Source organism: Phalacrocorax aristotelis, chromosome 22, assembly GCF_949628215.1.
Source record: "Phalacrocorax aristotelis chromosome 22, bGulAri2.1, whole genome shotgun sequence".
NCBI lineage: Eukaryota > Metazoa > Chordata > Aves > Suliformes > Phalacrocoracidae > Phalacrocorax > Phalacrocorax aristotelis.
The window spans coordinates 785,062-800,289 of record NC_134297.1 but is presented as its reverse complement, the minus strand read 5'-3'; the positions used below and the strand labels follow the sequence as shown (position 1 = coordinate 800,289).

The following is a 15,228-nucleotide window of genomic DNA, read 5'->3' as shown; positions in this document are numbered from 1 at the left end:
GGGGCGGAAACAAGTTCCTGCCAGGAAAAACATCTCAAATAATCAAGCCCCTTCACATGGTACTGGTGATAAATTGGCACTACTTATCCTGACGAGCTGAAAGGTCATGAGCAGACCTTCCGAAATAATTATTAAATAACTTTGCCATTTGTTCAGGATCAGTTGCAACCTCATTACTGGGGCCGGGAGATGATATCTCTGCATCCTGGGCACAGATCCAAAGAGGTCATTAGTAACAATCGTCCCAAATTTTGCAAGGGGATGGAAGATTTATCTTCAATTAACACACGTAACTTTCCAGGCTTTTGTCTTTCTGCTAAAAAAACTGTGAGGGCTTGGGAGATCTATCTTCTCTCTTTATATAGTAGGTATTTCAGTAGCCTTGAAGGGGGCGAAGGGCAGAGTCAGAAAGAAATATTCTGTCATTGTAAAGCTTTAAGCTCAGCAAAGAATCAAGAGCCATAAATTAAAAGCCTCTTTAGTCCGCAGGACTTTTTGCCTTGCCTACCGCGCGCTGCATCTACCGTAGCTGCTCGTTTACATCCAGATGGAGCCTTTGGGCTTCGCAGGCAGCGCTCTGGGGCGAGTGCCGTGTCCCGCGTCCTCTGCTCCCAGCTGCCCTTCCAGCAGCGCCCGCCGAGCTGGCGTTTCCTCCTCCCCCCCTGCAGCGCCAGCACCGCTGCGCCCCGGCTCCGCTGCCAGGGCGCGCGGGGCCGTGCACCATCGGCGGTATCAGCCGGACACGGGGCGCGGCTGTGAACCTCGAGTGGGTTTGTCCATCAAACATGGCCAATGGGAGAGCGTCCAATGAGGACCGCTTGCTTCCAGTTAAACCCGGATTCCTACAGCCCAGCGCGAGCTCATTCATGTTTCCAGTCAAATTCAATGCTATCCGAGGCTTCGGCAGGGGAAAAAAAACAACGTTTCCATGAAGCCGCCCCCCGCAGCCGGTCAACACCCCTCATTAGTCAGGCAACTATGAGTAAAAGCCAGTGAGTCCATCCTCACTTCTTGCCTGTAGCTGGTCAAAACTAGGTGGAGACTGAGCTCCGTCCCTGCGAGACATCTTGGAACCAAATTTGCTCTTTTCCAGCCATTCCCCCTGGCAGATTCCTCCCCTGCTTTACTGGGCTCACAAAACGCAGTGCACGGGCAAGTGGAAGCCCTTTGCAAACCGCACCAGAGCGACCCTTTTAAAGAAGCCCGTCAGTGACAAAGACACAGAGAGGGTAAGTTCAGGCTGCGGTTGAAGGAGGCGTTGGGTCTGAAGGGATGCGCATCAGTAACCTGGCGTGCATGCTCTCTGCCTGACTTTCAGCCCAATTCCCAGACTTTTCCAAGCCTTTCTGCGTCTCCTCAGCCGTCTGGGTGTCGCCAGTGTCCCCCCTCGGAGCCCTGGCAGCGAGGCTGCCCCAGCACCACAGCCCAGCACGGTATCGCCGGTAATGGGATCAGCCGGCAAGAGTCATTAGGTGAAGAGTTTGCCCTGCACTTTTATTGTGCAGAAAATTTAATTGGCTGCTGATTCAAAGCAGAGAAATCCTTTCTCTTTAGTTTAATCTGGCAGCCGCTTTTGTCCTCCCAGGATTCCAGTATTGGCCACTCGTTCCTCGAGGACAATCAAAATGGTCTTAGAAGAATTTCCAATACCTTACATGCCTGATTCACTTTATTAGAGAGTATACGTCACGCTGCAGCTAACAGACGGCAGCGCTCCCATCCCGGGATTTGGCTCCCGGCGGAGCGGAGAGCAGTTCCATGGCTCGCCCTTACCGTCATCCGAGCGGGTTGGAAGCAGATTGAAACCGCGTCGCCGGCCGGCCGCTCCGCGTTTGGGCCGCCGCGGGTCTGCACGCCCCTCTGCCTGGTGCTGTCCGTGCACGGACCCAGCACGTGCCTTTGGGCTGAGAAACGCACCCGCTCTGGCGCTCGGCGGAGCAGGGGAAGGAGAAACCATCGAGCCCCGCGCTCTCCTGCTTCTCAGGGCTCAGATCTGACCCGGCTGAAGTAACCGAAAGCATCTGTTGTTTAATGTCCGTACGATGCCCTGTACAAAATCTAGTGGTGCCCCGCGTCTATTTCTAATACGTAATTGCTGTCGAGTCGCTGCGTCTCCGCAATTATAGAAAAACCAAGGCAGGCTCTGGAACCGTCAGTCTAGCACCAAGTTTTTAACCCGTTCCCAGCTTGTGGCCGGTGTCCCGAGCCAGCGTGTCTCCCGCCGCTGCGCGCTGTCTGCATTCAAACCGATATTGCAAAAGCTGCGCTTGGGGGGGCATCCTGCGAGGTTATCTAATCTGCCCCCCGGCTCCAGGGCTCCATCATCCCAGCTCAGCTGCTCCCAGAGCTGCTCGTCCAGTCTGTCCCCGGGAAAGGGCGTCCCCACGCCCTCCCCAGGCCACTGGTCCCAGGACTTAACCAGCCGTGCCATTGCAGTGTTCACCGGGCGCTCGCTTTTCTCGAAGCCTTGCCCCGCCGGGGCGTTAGAATTGCGTTCCTGATGTCGAACGTGAATGCTCCTCAATGCAGTTTGTGTTTATCTTGTTGTCCTCATAGCAAATGTGAAAACCTGTGTATTTTCTTCCTTTTCAGAGCTTTCCTTTAAACGCTTGAAGCCTGTTTTCATGCCTCCTCTCATCTTCCTTCCCTGGAAAAAGCAACCCAAAATTTTGCCCACTTTTACCATATATCAGTGTTTTGAGCCCTCTGCCTGCTCCGGGTGCTCGCCCTGGACCGTCCCAGGAGATTCCCATCCTCGGGAGCAGCGGGATGGGCAGGGGCCCGAGCAGCACTGGGAAGCTTTGGCGTATTCCCGAGCAAAATGCCCTGCGTTCCTGCTGACCCCGCTCTTTTTTTTTTTTTTTCCCTAAATGACAAAAAAGCGTGAGTGTCCTCTCCCTCGTGGTCGTGTCACCGGCACACGGCAGCGGTTGACGGTGCCTCCCCCATGGTGCCGCTCCGCTCGCCAGCTCCAGGGGACGAAAGCTCTCCAGCTCGTTGCCCATACAGAGAAAAGCTGACGTTTGGCTTTCTGGAGCTTTTCCCCCGGAGCAGCTCAGCGTGCGGGGAAAGAGGCAGTGGGGAGCGTGGGGGAAAGAGAGGGAGGCTCGGGGAAGCGGCAGGAGAAACACACCACCGGAGCTTTCATTTAAATAAAGAGCAAAGTAACATTGTGCTCCATTGATTACACATTTTTTCTGACTGTTGTGACATTTGCAGGAAGGCTAATTTATTCAAGCATGGAAATCTTTAAAAACTTAATTAAGTTATTTCTGCTATTTCCATGCCTTATTGTTTCGATTTCACATTTAACTTTCGTTTCTGGTTAATGTCTTTTTAAAAAAAAAAAAAAAAAAAAGGAACTCGAAGGAGAAAAATAATGGAAAGGCAAAGGGAGATCCAGCGGAAGCCCTGGTTTGTACCTCTGTGAGTGCTGTTTTGGGGGCCCGTCCTGCAGGAGCTGGTCCCTGGTTTTGCTCGTGTGGGCGTGTGGTCATGGCGTAGAGCTGGGTTCAGCGGGTGCCCCTGCCCCTGCTCATCGCGGGCGGATTTTGGCCTCTGCCGGGGCGGCAGCGCTGTCTGCAAGTGGACGGAGAGAGGGAGAGAAGCGGTGGCGGCGGGGAACGCTGAGCAGCGGCTCCCATCTCCAGGCTCCCCAGAGCATCCCAGACAGCGATGGTTTTGCCCTCCCCTTGGCCAGCGGGGGATGGAGGGGGAACCAGCGGGTTGCCTGGATCTGTTTTGCTGCTCTCCCCACAACTGGCGCCTCCCTGCCATCGCCTGGAGACAGGCAGCAAGAAGAGGGGAGCAGCGCTCGCCCCTCAGCTCCGAGCAGCCGCCTGCCCCGTTTCCCAACAGCGAAGCCTCGTCTCTCCCGCCACGGACCTGCCATGGGTATGGCTCACAACGGCCACGGTGTTTCGTTTCCCACGGAGCGGGAGCAGGAGCTGCCATCTGCTCCTCCTGGCTCGCCCCGCGCAGGACGCGGTCCCCCGTCGCGGGTCCGTGCTGTCCTCGCCTGTCCGCCACCCCCGTCCCAACACGGGGCAAGGGTGGGTGCTCCTGGGCCCCAAGCAGGCAAACTGATGGTAGGAAAATACCCCTGGGCCAGCTGGGCCGGGCACCGCCGCTGCCTTCGCAGGGGCTCGGCCGCCCTGCGAGCCGGTGTTTTGCTGAACAGGATGCTCTGAAGGGCGCAAGACGCTGCCAGCAGAGCTAAATGCTGCGTTAATAAAGTTTCTGTCAGTAAATTCACTAATTAAGGCTCACAGATGGAGCTGGAAGGAATGCTTGTGGTGAAATGCAAGAAGTGTGAAAATTGCCCGCTTTTGGAGGCATGCAGCAAGGCTGGGAAGAAATGGGAGGGGGGAACCCTTCAGGAGTTTCAAAAGGCATTACCTGCATCTCAGGAAAGCAAGGTGAGACCAAAGGTGGGGCTTGGGGGCTGTGAGTGAGGCTGGCCTCGGTGAGCTGGGGCCTGGCGTGGTTTTATAGCCAAGCTGCCCAGGAGCAGAGGTTTGAGCCAAGTCCAGGTTTCTCAAGTCCCAGGTTGGTACCCTACTCACCAGAGCTTGCCCCTGACAACAAAGACACATGCAAGGAGGAACCGCTACCGCTTTTACAAGCCCCAGAGCTATAAAGAGCTCCAGCTGTAAAAGACAAAGTGCCATAAACCCTCCCGTGGCAGCAGCCGGGGCTGGGGGAAGAGTAATCCCCTTCCTGTCCAGCAATTGCCGAGTGCTAGGCTAATTTCCCTGGGGCTTGCTGACCAGGCATTCTGTGTTCTTGCTGTATTTTTGTGTATTATTTTTAAGTCGTTAGCCTCTGCCTCCTTTCCGACTCGAGAACTTTTACAGGAGAAATTTATGGCGTGCCTCCTCCAAAGCAGGCGGCAGCTCACGGCGGTGGCGGGCGCCCTGCCCTGATGGGTTTTGCTCTCGGCTGGGCTTTCCCCCTCCTGTGCTGGAAGGCGCCGGGCGGGGGGGAAATGCTCATCCCGTGGCGCTGGAGGTGGCCGAGGGCTCCGGGCTCGCTCGCCTGGCGCCAGCCCCTTCCCAGACACGGAGGCACGTAGGTAGGCAATGGGAGCAGCAGCTGCGCGTCACGGTGCCGCAGGAATCGTTGCGTGCTGCTCCTGGCCGGGGAGGGCAAAGGCAGAGCGGGGGAGCCGCGGGTGCCGGGGAGCCGCACCGCGCTCGGCGGGGAGTACGTCTGCTTTCTTCTCTGCTGCAGCATTTCTGCGTCTCGTCCCTCTGTAGCTAAGGCAACATTTGTATTTGTCAGCCTATGGCGATCCTTTGCATATGGAATAGATTTGCTTTGGGTGTTTGCCATTAACATTTTCATTTCTGTTTAGTGTCAGGAGTTTTCGATTACTGGCCTTGCAGAGCAGCGAGCTGCTGTTTTCATGCTCTCTTTGTTTTCATTTCCACATACCATCTGAGTAAATTACAGGATGGGAGCCCTGGCCCGGGGAGGGCAGGGAGAAATCCAGTTCCCGCGCTATGCCTGGGTCTGGCTGTTCTCAGGCGGCCGTTGGCTTCCGTGGCCTGGGTTCATCCAAGACCATACTGTGTGTCAGTGAACAAGCAGGGACTGAACAGACCCGTCGTCCCCTTCGTCACGTCTCCCCTGTGCTCCCCTCCTCTGGGGCACGTGCAGCAAGGGGATGAGAACAGGGAGAAGCTTGGTGCGGGTTTGTTCCCCCAGCCTGGCAGGAGATGAGCACCACCAGGGCCAGCCTCCGAGGCAAGGTCCTCCTCCTCCCCCTTATCCCTGCTGCGCTTTCCTCTTCCTCCTCTGACTTTACGTCTCTGCTTTATAACTTAACTCCTCCAAGTCAAGTAGAGATAAAACTGCTTTAGCCAGCAAAGAACAAAGGGCCAAGTAAATGCACGTCCTGACTGAAACTGCAAGCTCCATATTTCTGAAGTGCCACTTTCCTAAAATATAATTAAGTTATAATGTTTAGACGCGAGCAGTTGAAAGAGCAATAAACGGCTGCCGGGCCAGGTAAACACCGGCGCAGCAGCAAAGTGTTTAGCAAAGCTGAAAGCCCTTTACTGAGACCGTATGATGTGCTCTGAAACATTATTGCATTACCCGGGCTGTCGCCAGAGAGCGAGCGGCAAAACACCGGGGACTGTGGGGGGGCGGTGGCCGTCCCCATGCCAGCCCCTACGGCCACAGGTGGGTGACGGACTGACGGACGGGCTCCCAGCTGAACCGTGGACGAGAGCTGTAGGAAGAGATGCTTAAACTCAGAAGGTGTAAGGTTATCCTGGTCATCGTGTGAGTAATGGACTCCCCCGCGGCCAAGGAGCAGCCTCTGTGCCTGCCAGGGCAAGGTTGACGATGATTTTAAGGATGCTCATGGCACAAGAGAACTTGCCAAAATCTGTGCTGAGGCTTCCAGAAAAGCCTCCGAGGTGGAGCAAAAGCTGCTTTCCACTCCCGGGGAGCACGTCTCCGAGGGCATCCTGGGGATGCTCTCGCTGCCCCAGCTTTCCTGCCCTTGGCAAAGCCAGCTGGGCTGCCCGGGCAGAGCGACACGGGGCGCAGCGTCCCCCGCCCTGCCCCGGAGCTGCCCCGGGGCCGAGGGGTCCCCGAGGCACGGGCTGGAGCCGCAGTTTATCCCTGCTCTTGTCTCTGCGCATCAGCGCGGCTGTTAGTGGTGAACCAACGAGTGACGGGAAGCCAGTCCGTATCCAGCCGAATATATTGCACTACGCCATCGATTTCAAACGCAGTAAAATTTGACTCCTTTCATATAGGGCTAAATATTTTGTAAGTAATGCAACATCTCTTTTTAAATCAGCGTGACAAACGTTTTACAGCCTACGTAACGCAGGCATGAGGAAATATACTGTCTTTTCTCGTAGCTGAATTTCAGGAGGCACCGGGCAAACTCCAGCTCAGCAAAGAGAAATGAGGCAAATAAATCCAGCGCAATTTAATAACCGCCCACACACCACCTTGAACACGCATACAGCCTCGTAGGCACCACCGCTGGGCAGTCCACCCACCTACCGACATGCCCAGCCGAACGCCCCTCGTGCCAAACCTCTCGCTGCGTTTTACGCCTGTAAATGGTTCCTTTCCTACCGACGGTATTAGCCGTGCCCCACCGCGGCCCCCGCAGCGCATCCCTGCGTCCCAACGACCTGCTGCAAGGTGCGGCCCCCAGCCCAGGGCAGGCGGAGAGGGGGTAAGGAAAGGAGACCTCCTCGTGAGCCCGCCAGCTATCTGGAATAAATGGGGAAATCCAGGCAAAGGCGTGAAAATCATCCTCTGATGCAAAGGAGACGTTGCGAGATAGCAAGGCTGTAGAGTTTTGCAGCTGTACCAAATGCTGTTAACCTCTGATTTAAAGTCTGGGCTTCCTTTGATTTAAAATGATTTTAAAGGTTCCTGCAATCCAGCAATCTAATTATCCAAAAGATTTCTGTTAGATTTTCTTTCTCCCCCTTTGTTTCTAAAGAGGGCTTTCTAAGAATGCCACTAGGTTAGAGTCATTATGGTGTATAACGCAAACAGGGCTATTTATTGCATTTTTATGAGGGTAATGCTGCACCATCTAATAAATTTTACAGAAAGGATTCGATACAGAAAATGCTGAGATTCAGCCACAGCAGGGTCAGCCAACGTGAGCTCTAATTTCAGATGAAAGTAGTTCAGAGGGCAAAATGTGTATTTTTCACTCTCTTACTCTGGAAAGGCTAGGGAAGGACGGGAGCTGAGGAAAAGCAAAGGCATGCAAAGACAGATGAGAGAGCAGATACAAACGAACTGCCTCAAGCAGAACGAGAAGGTCCCACGCTGCCAGTGCAAAAGCTACATCCTAATAGCTACTGAAAACATCGCCTTTCTCTGCCACACCAGTTTGCTTTCCTTTGTGAGGTCCGAAAGGGCTGGCTTCTCCCTGGCCGTGGGACAGGAGCATTTTGCCAAGAAGAAATGTGTGCTCGGTGGGAGAGAGGTGCAAAAACCCCCGATGCTTTGCTAGAAAGTCTCCTGACTCGGAGGCCGTTGCCCAAGCGTGGTCTGGGAGCCCCTGCCAGCCCCGCCGTAACACGTGCCCAGCCCGGCGAGCCTTGCTCTCCCGAGAGCACCGGCTGCTGCCCTCCTGCGCCACGAAAAGCAGTTTGCTCTGGGTTTTGCAGCTGTCTTTCTCTTAATCGGTTCATTACCACAAGTCGGGGAATAAGTGAGAACAGGTTATTGATCAGAAATTTATAAGGTGAAATTGCGCTGCTGGTGCCCGTTCATTTCTCGATGGCAGAGACAGATCTCTGCCTCCCCTCCCCTGCAAACCCCCGGCCAGTGCAATCTGCGAGAGCTCTCTTCCCACGCCGCTGGCACATCCTTGCCCTCAGGAAGGTGCAGAGATGCTGCCATTCCGCACGTGCCGGGGCCCGTAGCGGTGATAGAGCCCGAAGCCTCCAGGCCTGTTTCCGTCATCGATTTGGAAAAAGGCCACTTGGAGCCCGTCCACGGCTCCCTCCCAGCTGTTGGGAGGGCACGATGCCCGTGCACAAATTGGGCAGGCTCCTGCGCCCCCGCCCAGGCGCCGCGGGGGTAAAGGGGAGGCTGCACGACGCTGCCAGGCTCCTGCTTCGGCTTGGGCTGCTGGGCTGCAGCCTGCCGGCGCCGCAGCCGCGCCGTGTCCCCTCGGCGCCCCGGCTGGCGCTGGCACGGCTGCGGAGAGCAACGGGGAGGCGGCGGTCCGGGGAGGCGGCTGTGGAGGGCGCTGGGGCACCCACCCAGATGCACACGACCGCTGGAAGCGTGGGGCTGCGTGGCCCCTTCTGCGCAGGAGCGGGCACGGATCTTGCCTGCCTGCGTAGCGGCCCGAGTGGGCTGCTGCCGCTGCTGCGGGAGCGAATGGACGTGTCGCAGCTCATCCCACCTTCCGCGCTTCTCTCGTTCTCCCGCGCCCAACTCATAGGTCAACATTCCCCGCAAATGACCGGTTTCATGGGCTGTTTCCGCTGCTGTCAATACAAGGAACGGAGAACTGTCATTGCCGGCCCTCCCCATGAAAGAAAGAATTCAATTATTTATCTCTGCCTCTTAGAAAACTAATTGCATTGCTAATTGTTTTCTGCCCAGGAGGAACGTTACATTTTTTTCAGGCGAACAGCTTCAGGCAGTTTAAGGGTTTATGAAGAGTGTTTCATCAAATGTGATTCAGGAATGAACTCACTGAGATGACATTTCCTTTCCAATTTTCTGTTTATATTATCGAAGTGGGGATTGCTGGAAGCCCAGGGCCGTAGCTGCTAACCTGATTCACTCCCCACGCAGGGACCGGACTCAACGCGCAGATGATTTTCACCAAATTGGCCTGTGTTTATGTGTAATAGTAACAATAATGCGTTTTATCTCTCTCCTGTTGAACTCGAGACGCGTTTTCCCGGTAAGGTCAGCAGAAAGGCGATCAAGCTGCTACTTAAATTTCTCATTGGAGGACCTCGGGGTGCTTTTCTTCCGCCACTTCAGACTCTCAGAAGGGTCGGGAGCGGACCGAGGATCCCTGTGCGCCCCTTACGCGAAGACGAGCTGGAGGAAGGGAAGGGTGGGGGGCTGCTCCCCCGGGGCCGCGGGGCCGTCGGCCCAGCCCGTGGGAGGAGAATTCTGAGCTGCAAGTGGGATGGGAGGTGGCCAGCTTTGCAGGGAGACGGCTTTTGGGGTAAGCCTGCGGAGAGATGGCAGCAGGGGATGTTTTAACCAGAGACACCTCCAAGGCTTCCTGCAAGTTGAAAGGAAAGTTAAATTTGAGGGCTTTGTTCTTCATGTCTTTTTAACTGTTGTGCTCACGCTGCCGGACGGAGAACCAAGGAGCTGGATGCTGACAGCCTCATCAGCGCAGAAAATACAGCTGCAAGAGTGTTTGTTAGCAGTGCAGTGCCTTTAAAAAAGGGGTTACCATCCGCCGCGGTGCAGCTGAGAGCCGGGGTTCTCGGGGTCCTGCGGCGAGGCTGCAGCTCCGGCTGCGGGGAGGGCTTGGGCTCGCACGCCGCATTGCACGAGCACACGAAGGAGCACGGGGACGCTTGCCCGGGGAGGCAGGGGCACCCCGATGAGGCAGGGGTGCAGGGGATACTCCAGGGCACAGCCTGCACAAAAAAACATCAGGATTTAAATGGTTCCTTTTGCAGCAGGCAGAGGCTCTCCCGTCACATCTTCTGGCTTTTCAGAACCACGATAAACCTTCCCACTTAAAATACACCCCGAAGAACGACAGCATCAATCATTTATTAACAGGAATTAGTTTACAAGCTTTCTAGTCCCTTCCGTGCTTGGAGTGCCTGCTGCCTGCTGGAGAAGAGACGCATCCATGGAGCCTCGGCGCTGCTTGTCCACGTGCTCTGTCTCCAGCCCATCCTGCGCCGACCCTCCCTCCCTCCCGACGCTGTGCCCGAGCTCCCCGGGGGCTCTCAGACGCTCTGAGCTCCCAGGACCAAACCACCCCTTTCCCCAGCCTGGAAAGAAAAGGAGGTTTGCAGTTCTGGTCTCATTTCCACAGCATTAGGAGTAAAGCGGGAGTTTGCTTTGGAGCAATTCCCTTTCCTGATTCTGCACAACGAAATGCAGCGACGAGGGAAACATAATCCTTCATTATGCTGCAATACAGCCAGCAATTTACATGCTGCTCCTTTTTTTTTAATGGTGCCGGTGCACCTGAAGATTGCAATGAGCTGTAAAAACAAACGAACACGTACTTATGCCCAAGTCCTCCTTCTCCGAGACACGGCAGACCCTGCGGTCCCCTGCAGCCCCGGCTGCAGAGAAGCAGAAGCCCCTGCGGGGGGGTACAAGGAGAAGCCGGGACAGCGGAGCTGGCTGAGGCTGTTGCGATTTAGTCGAAGATGCGATCACAGACCGTTTCAGCTCGGTCCTTTACCCTGCCTCTCCTCTACCCGCTCCTTTCCATCGGATGATCTGGTCCTGGCGTGTCCGTGCCTGGAGTCCGCGAGGAACCACTCCTTACCCACAACGGGAGCACGGTCACTGGTTCGACTGCAGCAGCGTGATCCTGCATCTTACAGTAAATCAATGAAACTTCCGTGCGTTGACAAGCCCTTGCCACTTAAACGGACAAGAAACAGGTAGGGATGGGTACCGCGGGTTCCTCCAGACCGTGAGGCATAAATCTCAGGAGAACAGCAGCGGAAAGATGAAACACTGCTGGAAACACAAGATAGGATTTAGGATTTATCTCGAGATTTTTGTTCCAACAGCAAGGGAAAAACAATAGCAGCATTTTTTCTGCCGAGGGGTAGCAATTAGTACAGCAACAGGGAAAGGGGATTTAATGGTGAGCATGGCAAAGGCCTCGCTACACGTGCCTTGACGCTGAACAGCTCTTCTGAAGACGATCGTTTGTAAAATCATCTTTGATGCCGCCATCATCGCCTTGGTGACTACTTCAGGTTTCCTTAAATGAGAGGCGGACCAGGCGCCCCCCGCCCCCAGGAAGCAGCGTGCCGCCGGTGTGCTGCTCTTCTGTGGCCAGCACGGTGCCGCTTCAGCGTGCCACGCTGTGGCGAAGTTTGTAGGCATTCTGGTGATGCTAGGAAAACGGTTAGAGGGTATCAGATGCTAAGATAACAAGCCTGGTGTAATTAGCCTTGATGGATAGGTAAGGAGGTGGAGAAGTATAAATGGGAACTAATAGATTAAACAGCCAGATTAGCTACTACTATTTAACCAGCGACTCCTGACCCAGCCCTCCAGCCGCAAGCGATCTGTCTCAGCTAGCTCTGCCATCAAGCAGCAAGGCAGAGCCAGCCGGCCCCTCGTGTCCTACGTTGCTTATGCCTTTGGAAGAACAAAGGCTAAAGCCATCGCGTCCCTTTCCTTCGCGTTCAGAGGGGAGCCGGGCTGTGCTGCTGTGAGTAGAAATGTCATTTCTGAGATGTAATTTGGCTGGAGCATGCTGCAGGACAGCAGCAGCTGCAGAGGCGAATCCAAATAATGCTCAGCACTGTAATTGCATATGTAAAGAAGGAAAAAAAAAGGAAGAGAAAGTGGTCTCCTCTCCTCTGCTGGGTATTACAGATGTAGCTGTCATCCTCTTTTCCTCGCAGAGCGGCTGTAGGCGTTCAGTCCTGGTGCTCCGCTGGGTGTTGTAGAGAGATTGGAATATAATTTCCGATGCGCAGAGGTCAAGCCATGAGGCTGTACAGGCACGGCGTGGCTCTGAGAGGGACTTACCGAGCTCAGAGCCTGATCCCAAGTCCCTCTGCGAGGATGGCCGACCCGGAGCGGGTGAGCTGCGCGCGCCGCCGGAGGCAATGCGGGGCCGGGACAGGACCCCCGCGACCCCCCACCGCTGGCGGCTCCTGCTGCTTTCTCAGCTATCAGCGGTTTGGCACCGTCCCGCTCGCTTCCCTAACACGTTTGGGATCCGGTGCCTGGGAGACGCTGGAACCAGGCCCTCCCCCCCGGGAAGCGCAGCGATGGAGGGATGTGTGGATCCGTCCTCCTGCTTGCCACCCTCCGGGAATAACCTGCGCCCTCTCCATGGGCTGCTCTACCGACTACCTCGCCTGTGAATAACTGGTGCTCGCTTTACGCTAAAATTCTGCATTAAATCCCTTCAAGTGCTTTGCAGAAGAAATATAATATTGTTTTACTGTGTCCTAAATTAGTTGGTATTCCTTATACAGATGTTAATCAATATAGGAAAGAGACACCATTAAGGAAGACAGAGTTTTTCCTTTCAGACGAACTCTTTGCTGTGCTACATCTCAGATTGTGAAAATCGAAATCAATTTATCAATCTAATTTTCTGTTCGCAATTTATGCTTTTATTTTTCAGTTCGCTCTAATCAGGCAGCAGAGCTAAAGGGAGCGGTATTTTTCCGCACGTGGTCAACGCCCTCTCCCCGCTTTGCCGTGAGTCCACGCTACGCTGTTCGTGCTCGTGGCGGGGTAGGCGCTCTGCTAGGTGGGATACAGAACTGGTGTTCCCTCGTGCTGCGGGCTCGTCAGAGTTCCTGTGCTATCTTTTTTTGTGATGTTGAGTTAACCCGCCCTGGTGGTTCCATCCAGCCTCCCTGAATTATTCATCCCTTTCAAAAAAAGCCTTTCGCTCCCTCTCCTAAATAATTTTGCAGCAAATAGGGAGCGACTGCAGAGGCGGCTGTGTCTCAGCAGCAGAGGAAGAGCTCCACAGATGATCTTAGCCGTCGCAGGGGGTACTTGGCGGCTCGGCGAACTCCCGCTTGCAGCCAGAGAGCCTGCCGAGGGCTGGGCTGCCGTCGAGCAGCGTAAGGCTTCCCTGCTACGGACGGAGTATTTCCTTCCGAGGGTATTAGCCGGGTAATCCCAATGGCACCTGGCCTTTCCACACGGTTCCAGCTCTCCGTTTCTTCAGGTAGTAAGTGTTTTCCATTTCTAACAAGCTGTGAATCTGATGCAAGCATGACCTAGCAGCAGAAGAAACAAACTGTGCAGTACACAGGATATTGCTCCTATAGGGTATCTTCAAGTTTGCCTCGTAATGATCCAGCAGCTGTGAATCTATACAAACTAGCGCTGTTCCAAAGGGCTGTAATTATTAATCTGCTAACGCAGACACAATACACTCAGCCTTCCTCTCATCCTCTCTGAGGAATGGAAAATAATGCTGTAGTGGCAATTACCTTAATGCAATTATCTCAAATGTGAAATTTCATAACGGTGCTTTGTGTCCTGCTTTTCAGAGGACGGAGGGGAAAGCGGGGGCTCTCCCACAGCTCTTGTGCCCCTGGGCCAAGGCTCGGGCCCCGCGCCGGGTCTGGCGGGAGCTCGTGTCCCTACTCAGCTGGGTTGTTTAAAGCCCCGCCAGAGGCAGCAGCCGGGCACTGCCGCGTCCCACGGCGCGGCTGTCGCCAGAGCAAGCCCGTGCCTGCCCGGGGCGTTGCCGCGGCCGCCCGACATGCGGGAACATCCTCGTACGTCTGTCCGATCACCGCTCTCGCTTCTTCCAGCCAGCGCTTCGGTCCCTCAGGGATGGGGAGCGCCACGGGTGTTAGCGGAGCGGTGTCCTGAATCGGGATTCCTGACGACAGGCGGCATCGGGCGAGCAGCGAAGGCAGCCCTCGCCCCAAACCCCGACTAGAGGCAGCTTAGATTAATTTGTCTTGTTTAGACACAGCTCCCCGTAGCCCTTACCAAGGATAAAGGAAATACAGGAGGCGACACTTGTGGCAATCCCTGGTTAATGGTGAGCGTTAAGAGCGTGATTCCTCCGGCTTGCAGAACCCATAGCAACCCGTCATTAAGGACACTCAGCAGGAGGATCTAAGCTGAGGAAAGTTCCCCGCAACGCTTGTGCACACACACGCCAGTCAGACGAGAAAGTACTCCGCGATTTGTTCAAGGCAGGCTTGAAACCTGTTTCAGCGTTCTCATCGCCGAGGAAAGAAGAAACTAATTGCAAAGGATTTTTAAAAGAAAGATTGAAACTAGCCCAAAAGAGTGCACGGATTTTCCTTCCTCTCCTCTGATAAATATTTAATTATCAAATGTAATGCAGGGATCGGGTTTTGTTCCCGGTTGTTTTGATAGGCTTTTGTTTGTTTTTACACATATATATTTATTTATATTCTGTACTTCCATTGCGACTGACGTCCTTGTGCGGCATCTTTGAGCTGATATCTCTTATAATTAGACAGAATTGTCTTTTCATACCGCTAATCTGCACTGACTAATTGCTCGATGAATATGTAGCTCCTTGCGGAGGCAGGCGGGAAGCAGGGAAGCAGCCCTCGCCGCCTGCCCGGTTCGGAGCTGGCTCCCTGCGAGAGCGAAGGCAGGGAGCGGGGATGCAGACCAAGGCGGTACCCGGCATGCCGGTGGGTGCTGAGCCTGCGGCATCCCTGAAGAGCCGGTTTGCTGCTCTGGCCTCCCGACTCAGCTACCTGGGAGTCGTCCTTGCCTCAGTACAGCCGAAGCGGCAGCGTCCTGAAGGAGCGGTAGGAAAGCGGATTTCCCCTGGACTCCAGAAAGCGAAGGGAAAAGCCCCTTATGGAGATGCCGAGGCGTCCAGATGCTGCTCTGCACCGACAGCCTGCCGGACTTTGTGATACAGTTCCTGCCTCCTGGAGCAGCAGCCTGAAAACAAACCAGCGCTCCACGGCGCCGGCCACCTCCCTCGCCTCGTTTCTCCGACGGCCGCTTTTCCCGGTTTGTTTTCTTTTTTTCCCCTTGCTTTCTGGTATAACCCTGCACCTTTCT

General features: G+C 54.9%; 1 protein-coding gene across 10 annotated transcripts in view; it reads left to right on the top strand.

Moving 5' to 3' along the window:
- The window catches only part of LOC142067471 (uncharacterized), a 161,423-nt gene that overhangs the window by 137,228 nt on the left and 8,967 nt on the right, over nucleotides 1–15,228 (top strand). The gene's annotated exons all lie outside the window — the stretch shown is intronic.